A 12844-nucleotide genomic window follows, 5' to 3' on the forward strand; every position below is an offset into this window, starting at 1 on the left:
GTGATTTCTGCTCCTTTTCTGTGCTACGGGTTTCTGGGTGCCATGTGGACGCTCTGCATGGATTGCTCTTCCAGGGGTCCCGGCCGCTGACGGGCCTTCACGCCCTGACCCGAGGAAGGGAGCCTCCTCACCCTGGTGCCTTTCTCTGGGTTACTCACCTGGCAGATACTTTTCATTTGTTTGGAAAATGTTTTAGCATAGCTTTGTTGTCTACATGTAAAAGTGGCTTGTATATTTGTTATGATGCTCTTATAGTATATTATTCTAACCAGCAGCATATTAAAGTTATTTTCTGATGAATGTTAAACAAAAGTTATCTCCAGGGTTAGATGTATGGTATAGTAGTTCAGACACCACTTGGGATGCCTGCATCCCATATCAGTGTCCCTCTGCTCTCCATTCCAGCTTTCTACTGATGTGCACCCTGGGAGGCAGCAGGTGATGCCTGAAGTGCTTGGAAATCTGCCACCTACTTGAGAGACACAGAGTGTGTTTGCCATTTCAGCCTGGCTCCGCCCTGGCTGTTGTGGACATTTGGGAATGAACCAGATGATAGGAGATCTCTCTATATACTGACTACTTATTTTTTTTTTTACAAAGGTGATCTCCAGATAATTAAGATGACAAAGAAAAATGAACAATTCTATATCTGTTCAAACTTCACTCATTTTTATAACACTTATCTTTCTACATTTTCTCAATGGTTTATGGCCTCAGATTTTTCAGGTAAACTCTGCTGAAGTATAGTGGGCTATTTACATGTGTTTATATTTGTGAGACTCTTAATACATTCTTGGCTAGGATCAATACTCTCACCCACCCTCAGATAACAGTCTTGTTTACCGACTTAAAAGGACCTTGCCATAGAAAGTCCTTTTCAAAAGCCCGTGTGAGTTACTTTTGCTTCCTCCAGCACTGTTAAGATATGTCATCTTTGTCTTAGAATAATCTACCTTTTCTGGAATGAAAAATGGCTTTATTTTCACTCTTTTATATTTTTTAACTGTGGAATTGTACAATTTTATTTGAAGTACTCCATGTTCCACTGAGTACTCAATGACTGTTATGTCCTGTCAAACAAAGTGTTGCTAAATAATGAGGTCTTTTTTTATGGCCTTGATGGGCTACTACAGTATTTTAGTCTCATTTAATATAAAAGATGCGTTCACACATTTCTTATGTTATTATTGGAGACATGATCACATTGATCTTTTTGGGGATAGTCTGAAAGTTTATAATTAAATCATATTATTCATGTTATTTAAAAGCACTCTTTACATTCTTAAGTCCAATCTGTTTTAACTGCAGTAAGTGTTTGGCATGAATTTTTAAGATATTCCTCTTACTAGGTATTTTTCCCCTTTCATCAGACTCTATCATAGTTTCAAAGCTGCCCAGGGCAGATTTTTCTTTAGAAAAGCAAAATTATAAAACCAATACATAGCTTCAAGATGATGGCTAAATGTTAGTATCTAAGAGGCAACCCTCTGCCCTCCCTACCCCCTTGCCTTCTCTTGAGATCTGTGAGGGTGTAAACTTGTAGAGGGTGTCGTTGATCTTAACCCTCAAGGCCTTGGGCAGCTCTGGATCTATAAATTACAACATCTGTTTCCTGCTTCAGCAAGAAAAGAGACTTCCTGCTGGGTAGACTATGCCTTGACTTCAAGGCTGTCTTATTTCTTGGACTTCTGTCTGCTGTTTCTCTCCGGATAATTTTTCTGTGACTTTACTTAACCTCTGGTTTTTAAACTACTCTGTTGTTCTTACCAAGCTACAATCTCCTGGTTTTGATCATCAGGATTTTTTTTCCCACTCCTATTACGTGGGCTGTACTGGTCCAAGCTTTCAGTCTTAAATAAGCCATGGTGTCCTTCCCTATGACAGACCTACCCCAATCACCTGCTTTTAAATTCTCCTCCATACTAACTCCCACCCACAAGCATTGGCTATGTCTTCTCTTTCCAGCTCCATAATACCACCTCCCTTTCTTATAAGCTCATGTCCTAAAACAGAAAATTTTGCTTTTCTCTTTCCTTCCACTTTCCTAATGTTTCCTTAATAAATTTCTGACCTCTGAAGCTCCCAGTAGCATATGTATGGATCCACTAGGAAATGAGTCTTCCAGAGAAATGTATGTAAGTCTAGGAGGAATATTATCATTGAACTTTGAGAATTCAGCTCCCAAAAAAATAAATAAATAAAAATTTCGTACTGCATATGAATACATTTAAGTTTTTTTAATACAAAAGCAGTGAAATTACTTTAACTTACTATTTAGTAAAAAGAAATTAATACAAAAAGACTAGTAAAGTTAAATATTGAATTGACTTGAGTGTTTTTAAAATTTCTTACAAGCATTTTGATCAGAATAGCAAAATTTTTACCCACTTGTGTGGTCCAGCCTCAAAGAATATGTAGCATATAAGAGTCTCATCAGGTGTTTTTTATACTACTAAATGTTAGACAAAATTTTTAGCCAGGAATAATAACTCAGTATTTTCCAGCAGTTCTACTTATAAATTTACTCTTGTGTGCATATACTGCTTATTTATTACCTCTTTATTTCCCACCAATATCTAGCCTGAACCAAAAATACTGATTAGAACTCCCATTACTTCACATACATCACTTTTTCATCTACTGCCTGCTAAAACTCAAGATTATTTAATAAAAAACAAAAGGTGATTTAGAAAGAAAAAAGCCATTGCTAATGAGATATACCACTCCCAACAATGAGTAAGCAACTTGTACTCAGAATTCATGAAGAAATTAATCACCTTGTTTTACTGGTAGTCTTATATCTGTGTTAGTTTCACTTGAAATATATGTTTTTGGACTAAGCAGAAGATACAACTTGAGTTACTAATATATTGGTGGTAGTCAAAATTATGGGATTAAATAGTATTTCCTGGACAAACTCCCTATGTGGCACTAAAAGAAGTCAATCTTGGGTTAGTAGGAGATAAATTTGGAAAAGACAGAACCTTTTATAATCACCCTAAAATTGCATCCCTTTCTTTAATGAGGGCTAAATCTTGACGCTAAAAGGTCTTTGTGCAGACACACACACAATTTACACACACACAAATTACAAAAATCATTTGGAATACTAATACACATAAAAAGTATAGCATATTTACACAAGACCATTGAGGAGAGAGGCTAAGCCAATCTATCTATCTATCTATCTATCTATCTATCTATGTAAAGTTAAGTGTAAGCATAGGTTAAAATCCCTGTGGAGATTATGATTGAAATTTTATATAGCATGAGAACAAAAAATATTAAATTTTATGGATCTTTTATATGCTCTGTGAATCTTGCGCACACACACACACACACACAGAACTGTTCAACTGTATTCAATTAAATATAGATGTTTAATGTCCTTAGCCCCTAGTTGTCGCTCCCCCTCTTCATGGAGGAACGACACTAAACCCTGCCTAGGCTTCCTATCCGAGTCACGGCACCATTATGTCGCTCCCCCTCTTCACGGAGGAACGACACAGGACCCTGCGTTGTTCTTTCGTCTGCTCGGCCCTCCCCGGGTTTGCTGCTGGTTCTTCCCGGGTTGGCTACCGTCCCTTCCACCTCCGTGGAAGGGCGGTTCCCCCTGCCACTTTCCCCACTTCCGCGGGGGAGCGGCACACCACCGGCCGGCTCTCTCGGGGGCTGCACAGGTGTTCCTTCAGATAGATGTTCCTGGTGCATGTTGTCTCTCTCCTCCTTTATAGTCCTCTTCCACCAATCCCAACTCTGCTACCCACACGCCGAGTACGCTGCTCTCCTCCAATCAGGAGCAGGTCCTGCTGTTTATTGGTTGAACTGGAGGCAGCTGAGTAGAAGCTGTTTCCTCCTCTCCCAGCGCCATATTGTGGGAGAGCAGATGCATAGAATAAGTCTTAATTTCAGTAACTTAGTCTAGTCCGAGTTGCTCCCCACACCTAGTGAAATTGTAATGTCCCTGTAGCTTCAGAAATATGGAGCTGAAAGTATTTGGAAGTCATTTAATCTAAATACTAATTTTACTGATGAGGAACTTAAAAAATGAACCAATATCTCACACAAACCATTACTTCTTCAATCCCTGTGACCATTTATTTGTAATGACAAGAAGCAGCTGTCTTTTGGGATTTTCCCCCCCAGGGTGAAGACCACATCTACATGTGATTTGCATATTTCCATCCTGGAACATTGGCTAATTTTAACAAGACGCCAATAGTGTACATCTTACTCATGGGACTAGCAGCTTCTGCCATTTTTTGAGCATTTCATGTGCAAGAGCTGTGCCAGACACTTGTTTCACAGCATCTCATTTCATCCTTACAGCAATTATGTGTACTCGATACTGTGGACCCATTTTAAAAGTGAGGACAATGATTCTAAGAAAATGTATATTATGTCCCAGATAGTATACAGAATAGCTGATAAAAATGAAGATTTAAACCCAACTCCCTCTGATTTACTAAGCCCTTTTTCTATGCTTTTTCCATCACTGGATTCTATTACCATGGTTAAGAGATGAAAGGAAAGAGATAGCAGGCCAAAGACCACTCAAAAAGCACATACACATTGTGCATGAAGGAAGCACTGTGGGAGCCAAGCTCGCATTACTCACAGCTGGTTCCCAGTTGGAAGAATGATAGGTAATGCTGTTCCAGCACTACTGAACACATACATGTGTGATGGGAAACAGTGGGAAGACTCTCCATCAAAGGCTCTCATGAAATAATCACCAGGTTCACTTTTTCCAGAGCAAACTTTTACCTCCATCAACTTAATTGGTGGAACAAAATATCCTGCTACAGGTTCTGGGGATCCTAAAGAAAATAGATACCAAGTTAGGACACTGCCTTGGTGTAATTATATATCCCAATTTGGATATTAAATTTAGTCCAGCATGAATTTTTGTTACAAATTCTCAAACCCCAGAAGATCAAGAAATGTTATCCACAAATTGTTGGGGACAGCTGGAAAGCAATCATAGTTTGGGCTTGAGTAACTTCTTTCACATGACTTTCAAGAGGCTTAAGAAATGGATTCCACCTTAATAAATACCAGGTGTCAATTTGACACAGAATCTGGGAAACAGTATAGATTAGGTAGGATCAGATCCAGGGAGTTATTTTGGTTTGGGTAGAAGTTATGAATTTCAGTTTGCCAGTATTCAAAACATACCCTGGAGTAGGGCCAAGGAAAGAGAGGGTGTTTGCCCATCACTCTTTCCACTGAAGTGCAAGGATCCAAGGCCCTGTGACAACATTATGCCAGCTGAAGTAAGTTCTGTCAGTCTGTGCTTAAAACACTTCAGTGGTGGCCAGCGCCGCGGCTCACTAGGCTAATCCTCTGCCTGCAGTGCCGGCACACCGGGTTCTAGCCCTGGTCGGGGAGCTGGATTCTGTCCCGGTTGCTCCTCTTCCAGGCCAGCTCTCTGCTGTGGCCCAGGAGTGCAGTGGAGGATGGCCCAAGTGCTTGGGCCCTGCACCCACATGGGAGACAAGGAGAAAGCTCCTGACTTCGGATCAGCGTTGTGCCGGCCGTAGCAGCCATTTTGGGGGGTGAATCAACAGAAGGAAAACCTTTCTCTCTCTCTCTCTCTCTCTCACTGTCTAACTCTGCCTGTCCAAAAAAAACTTCAGTGGTTACTCATCTCCAAATTCTGTTTAGCAAGTTATGGTTCATGCTAGTCCCTCTTGTAATATTTACTGCTGCACAGCTCCTGTAGCTTCCATGTTCCATCCATTCCTCAGAAAACCACCTCTGCCTGGCTACAATCAATTCAGTTCACCCTCCAGTTTTCACTGGGACTTCACTTTCTCTAGGAGTTCTTCCCTGGCTTCCCACATGGGTGTTAAGTGTTTCTCCATGAAGGCGTCCTCTCTCTCTTTCCTGCTGTACATATAATTCATTGTAAATGCTTGCTATGTAGTCTCTATTACTAGCTAAACTAAGTTCTACGGTGGCAAAAACATGTTGCTAATTAGCAAATATTTGTTGAATGTCCAACATTTGTTGGTATATTGTGGCAAACTAGGCATGCAAGCCTATTTCTACCTTGGCCAACATTGCATCCTAACATAAAACCCATGTATTTCCTTTCAGATAAGATGGATTTCTCATGGAAGACATGAGTAGGGTTATCATTGACCTTTCTTCATTTCATGCATATACATGAGAAAGGGTATCTTGTTGAGGATAGAACCTTGCTTACCTGGAAGGTGGAATCAGAGTGGTCTGAGGGACAACCCTTAAAAACTGCTTTCTGTCTGGGCTTAGATTAGGCAGTTCAAATGACAGAATACTATGGTGGGTCTATATGCCAAGCTCTATGCTAGTAACAAGAAAGAGATTGTTTTTGACCAACTAAAGTCAACATGTCTCGAAATAATCTGAACATGAACATCATGGTCTTAATGTTACTTATTTATCCATTACTCATAACACTTTTTTGCTACAATAACCCATCATAACTGCTAGTTAAAATGCTTTCCTGTATGACAGCTAATTTGCTTAACAGAACTCCAGGTATGTGATACACGTGCCAAGCAATTAATGAGATTAGAAATGCAGTGACCTGGGAATGTCAACTGCAGGAGGTTGCCATTGCTTCCCCAAAAGTTTAAATTTTGCTGAGGTTTCACAATTTGAACTCCATTCCTCTGGTCTGGTAACCACACCTAAACTAAACTAGGCACTTCATTTAATTATCCAAATACATTGGCATGTAAACTCAGGGCATCAGTGAAAATGAAGTGAGATGATAAATTAACCCCTCAGCAACCTGGATTTTGAAAGTCCCTTCTCTTCCTGGTATAATTTGTGCTGATTTATCAATTCATACAATCTTTCATTTGTCATGGAAGAACTGAGTAAGGGAAGTTATTGCCATTTGGTTAATTGCTTCTTATTTTTCTGATACAAATGCAATTCATAAGTAAGAATCTTCACTCATTGAGTAGACTATACTATTTTACATGTTTACCTCAATATAAGGAACAATGGGATTATGGGAGAAGTTTGGAGAGATGGAAAGATATGAAGAGGGAAGTTGAAGACAGAAAATAGGAGAATATTGTACTAAGGTACTACAAAGGTTTGTGTAATGAAATAAGAAGACAAATTTCTGCTGCAAAAGCTTTTGAAATTCATGTACACAAAGGGTTTCAAAAAGTTTAAGAAAATGTGTATTAGGAAAAAGCTATGCATTTATTTCACTTTTTCTACACTAATATAAACTTTAATTGCTTTTAAAGTTTTACATTTCAAACATTTAATTACATTTTAAACATTTAAAGTTTAATTGCATTTAAACTTTAAACTTTTAGTTGCATTCTGTGAACTTTTCCAAGTTCTTTCAGGTCAGGTATTTGAGTTGGGAATGAATGAGTCTATGTAGGTTGTGGCTTGGTGAGAGAAGCCTATTAGTCATGAGTCCACAAGAGAAAAAAGTATGGGGAATAGTGTTGTGGTGCAGAGGGTTAAGCTGCCCCTTGTGACACTAGCATCCCATATCCAAGTGCCAGTTTGAATCCCACCTGCTCCACTTCCAGTGCAGCTTCCTGCTGATGTGACCAGGAAGGCAATAAATGATGACCTAAGTGCTTGGGCTCTTGCCACCCATGTGGGCAACCTACATGGAACTCCTGACTTTGGATTGACCTAGACCCAATTCTTGTAGCCATTTGGGGAGTGAATCGTGGATGAAGATCTGTCTCTCATTATCTCTCTGTCACTCTGCCTTTCAAACAAACCTTTTTTTAAAAAAGAGAGAATATATGATATTTTAAGAGGAACTTTGGGATTCTGAACATCCAAGTTAATTTTTTTTCTATCCCAAATCCCTGTATAATTATAATGTCAAGAAAAGTATATTGGGGGCTGGAGCTGTGGCACACTATGTTAATCTTCTGCCTGCAGCGCCAGCATCCCATATGGGTACTGGTTCTAGTCCCAGTTGCTCCTCCTCTAGTCCAGCTCTCTGCTATGGCCTGGGATAGCAGTAGAGGGTGACCCAAGTGCTTGGGCCCCTGCACCGATGTGGGAGACTGGGAGGAAGCTCCTGGCTCCTGGCTACAGATCGGCGTAGCTCCGGCCATAATGGCCATTTGGAGAGTGAACCAACGGAAGGAAGACCTTTTTCTCTGTCTCTCTCTCTCTCACTGTCTGTAACTCTACCTGTCAAATAAATAAATAAAAATATTTTAAAAAAGAAAAAGTCTATTGATACTACACATAGTTGTGCAACAGGTTACTGACAGAGTAGAACAGAGGAAATGACTACCCAGCTTCTGCATGTTAGAGGCAGCAAGGACATCAAGTCATTTCTGTCTTCAGAACCTTGAAGCATGTGAAGCTTAAGATCATCAGGCGTCAAGCCCAAAGGAGGCTCCCAGACTGAAATTAGGGGGGTTAATCAGTCTATACACTAAATGGAGGTTTTTTTTTTTTTTAAATAGATGATTATTACCCATAGGAAAATCAAAGTTTTCTGTCTGAAAAATTAACTTAGGGTACCAGTACTGTGGTGTAGTAGGTTGAGCACCCACCTGTGGTGCCGACATCCCACATAGGCTCCAGCTCAAGTCCTGGCTGTTCCACTTCCAGTCTAGCTCCCTGCTGATAGCCTGGGAAGGCAGTAGAGAATGGCCCCAGAGCTAGGGCCCTTGCACCCATGTGGGAGACTGGAGGAAACTTCTGAGTCCTGGCTTTGAATCCACACAGCTCCAACCATTGAAGCCATTTGGAGAGTGAATCAGCAGTTGGATGACCTCTCTCTGTAATTATGCCTCTCAAGTAAATAAATAAATCTCTTTTTTAAAAAAGGAACTTAGAACAACAATGAATTTTACCTACATCATTACTACAATGCTAATATAGCTGTTTAAACAAAATGTGAGGTAAAACTATATTGCGAGACTGAAAAGACCGAAACTTGGAATGTTGCAGTGGCAGGGACATGCTGGGGAAAGCATATGCTATGATTCAAGTGAAGCCAAAATACCATACCTAAAGTTCATGCATCAAGAATGGTCAGTTCATGGTGTTATTTATAAATATGGAGCAAATAGCAGGGGAGAAAAAGCTGTAAGACTTATTTGACACCTTGGGCATAAGGCTAGAATATAGGATAGACTGAGTAGAAGGAATCACGGTTACTCAACAAGGTATTTCTAGCTAAATCTGATTTCTTAAACTATATATATATATATGTACATATATATACACTCAATATATATATCTATACACTCAGATACAAAAATAATAAGAATAATAGTAACTTAAAAAGAAGAGAAGTGGTGACTTGGGCTCCTGAGATATTAGTGATATAACTGTAATAGCCCAGAAAAACTTTGATTCCACCTCTTTTCTTCATAAGCTTTGTACACTCAGAATGTCAGGATCTCCCTGGGATGTATACAGGGGCAACATAATTTTATATGGACCATCCATCACTAAAGTAACCATAATAATTTTGTAGAAAAAAAAAGATAGCATAAAAATTCAGGCCACCAAAGTTGTAGTTTAGCTCTACTGTAAACCTCAAAACACTACAAATAGTTCATTACAAGAACTGTTTCTGTTTTATTCAGTGCTGCATTTTCAGTGCCTAGCATACTGCCTGGCTAATACAGATGTCTTAAAAGTAGTCATGGAAGAAAATGTACAGAGATGACAGGAATGTTATTTAATAAACTGTCGCTGAGCTAATTGGCAGGGAGTGGAGAGGAAGGAGGCTCTAAGGAAGACTTAACTTGCAGAAGACCGAATGTAACTGGGAGCTGTGCCACATTTTATTCCTTTCAAGGGAGCAAAACCAGGGTGGAGCCCAGGTCAAACCAGGAAAATGAGAACATGATACGTTCAAGGTAGTATATCTGTGAATTTAATTTGTTTACAAGAACATTTTATATGGGAAGGGTGTATCTTGTAGTGTAAGATGGAATTCTACTGGTTGATATGTTAAAGTATAGAAATTTAGAAAAGCAGTATTTTTTTCACTGAATCTATTTGGATTGTCAAGAAAATATGTGAGAGTGTTATACATCACACAGCCAATTAAGTTCAGAATATGATTTTGAAAAAAAGAAGGCATCTCCTAAGTAGCAATAGAAAAAAAATGTATTTAAAAGCTTATATTTGTTGGTTAAGGTTGTCATTACAACGTATCACAAATCAAGTGACTTAAACAACAGAAATGTGTTATCCTGGAGGCTAGAAGTCTAAAATAAAGGTATGGTTGGTGTGAGGAACAAGCCATCCCATGTCCCCACTCTAGCTTCTGGTGACTTTCTGGCACTCTTTGGCATTCCATGATTTGTTGATGCATCACCTCAATCTCTGACTTTATGTTCCCATGGCATTTTCCCTGTGTGCATGTCTGTACCTAAATTTGCTTTTTTGGGAACAGCCATTTGGCCTAATAGTCAAGAAAACAGAGCCCCACATCAGTATACCTGGTTTCCACCCAGCTCCAGCTGCTGATTCCAGTTTCCTCTTAATGTAGATCCTGGGAGAAGTGGTGATATCTCAACTAGTTGTGTTCTTGTCACCCACATGGGACACCTTGTTACCAGTTCCCAGCTTTAGCCCCAACCTAGCCCTGGTCATTTCAGATGTATGGGTAGTCAACCAATAGATGAGAGTGTTTTCTCTATATATCTCTATCTCTCTATATCTGTATTTATCTATCTATCTTACCCTCCACAATAAATAAATAAAATTTAAATAATTTCTTTTTTATATGGGCATTAGTAATACTCAGTTTGGGACCCATGCTATTCTAGTAAGAGTTCATCTTAATGTATTACATCTATAATAACTCTATTTCCATATAGGGGCACATTCTAATGTAGGAGGGTTAGGGCATCAATATATAAATTTTGAGAAAAAGCAATGCAACATATAATACAGTGTATTTTTTTCTACTTTTTTGCGTGGTCACTGACATCATACATAAGAGTGTTAATTGTTAAATTAACAACAGGAATCACTGCACAGTGACTAACTTCTCATGCAGGACCTCTGTCCTCCATGACTTGTAATATGAGAGTTAACTGTAAAATTTGTTATCAAATAGTGTGTGTGTGTGTGTGCAAATTGTGGAAATTTTACTTAGTATAGAATTGGTCTTTGTGTATAAAGTTGATTGAAAATGAAATCTTTTTTAAAGCTTTATTTATTTGAAAGGCAGTTACAGAGAGGCAGAGGCAGAGAGAGGGAGAGAGAGGTCTTCCATGTGCTGGTTCACTCCCCAGATGGTTGAAACGACCAGAGCTGAGCCAATCTGAAGCTAGGAGCCAGGAGCTTCCTCCAGGTCTCCCACATGGGTGCAGGGGCCCAAGGACTTGGGCCATCTTCTGCTGCTTTCCCAGGCCATAGCAGAGAGCTGGGTTGGAAGTGAAGCAGCTGAGACTCAAACTGACATCCATATGAGATACCAGCACTGCAGGTGGCGGCTTTACTCGCTATGTCACAGCGCTGGCCCCCAAAAAAATGAATCTTACTGGAGAATGGGACTGGGAAGGGGAGAGAGAATAGGAGGAGGAGGAGGAGGAGGAGTGTGGGTGGGAAGGCAGGTATGGTAGAAAGAACAACTATATTCCTAAAGTTGTACTTATGAAATTTGTATTCCTTAAAAATTAATTAATTAATTAATTAATATAATTGTTATCTATGAAATACATGAAATCTGTTCTTTTTATATCGATAAAATTCTTAAAAATTTTAAAAAATAGAAAAGCCTTTAGCCATACTAACAAAAAACAGAGAAAAATAAGCATTACTAGAGATGAAAAAGGAAATATCATCACACAATGAAAACCATGAAAAAGAAGATATCACCACCACAGAAAGATAAAGATCATAGGAAACTATTAGGAACAACTATATACTTTTTTTTTGACAGGCAGAGTTAGACAGTGAGAGAGAGAGAGACAGAGAGAAAGGTCTTCCTTTTCCGTTGGTTCACCCCCCAAATGGCTGCCACGGCTGGCGTGCAGCACCAATCCAAAGCTGGGAGACCAGGAGGAAGCGCTTCCTTCTGGTCTCCCATGTGGGTGCAAGGCCCAAGCACTAGGGCCATCCTCCACTGCCTTCCTGGGCCACAGCAGAGAGCTGGACTGGAAGAGAAGCAACTGGGACAGAATCCGGTGCCCCGACCGGGACTAGAACCTGGGGTGCCGGCGCAGCAGGTGGAGGATTAGCCTAGTGAGCTGCGGTGCCAGCCAGGAACAACTATATACTAACAAATTGTGAAACATCAAAGATATAAATTCATGGATATATAAAACCTACAAAGATTAAATCAATAAGATGTAGAAAATCTAAACAAAGGAATGATTCATAAGAGTGAAGAGATAATTAAAAGACTCTCATCAAATCCAAGACCTGATAGCTTTACAACTAAATTCTATAAAACATTTAAGCAGAAACTAAATCCAATACTTATTGAAATATTCCAAAATACTGAAAAGTATAGAACTCCATTAAATTCTTTTTATGAAGTCAGCACTATTCTGATACAAAAACCAAAAATATAACACAAAAACAAAACTGCAAACCAATAAGCTTGATGACCATATACATAAATTTCTCTATAAAACATTAACAAATTGAATCCAACACTACATCAAAAATGTCATACATTATGATCGAGAGGGATATCCCAAGGAAGCAAGGATGATTCAGCATTGGAAGATGTTAATGTACAATGTGGTACAATATGGGCCTCAGCCAATCCCATGTTATCTGCATGGGCTAGAGTCAAAAGGATCCACACCAACCTGCCCTAACTCAGGAGTTGGAAAGCAATCTTGAATTGAAAGTAATTTCTGGCAGCGAATCA

The 12844-nt window shown here is 39.4% G+C and overlaps 1 long non-coding RNA gene across 2 annotated transcripts in view; it reads right to left on the reverse strand.

Annotated features, from left to right (window-relative positions):
* The window catches only part of LOC127492741 (uncharacterized), a 296618-nt gene that overhangs the window by 232808 nt on the left and 50966 nt on the right, over positions 1 to 12844 (reverse strand). The gene's annotated exons all lie outside the window — the stretch shown is intronic.

This window comes from Oryctolagus cuniculus, chromosome 14 (assembly GCF_051225735.1).
Source record: "Oryctolagus cuniculus isolate XC-2025 breed Fujian yellow rabbit chromosome 14, ASM5122573v1, whole genome shotgun sequence".
In the NCBI taxonomy this organism is placed as follows: Eukaryota; Metazoa; Chordata; class Mammalia; order Lagomorpha; family Leporidae; genus Oryctolagus; species Oryctolagus cuniculus.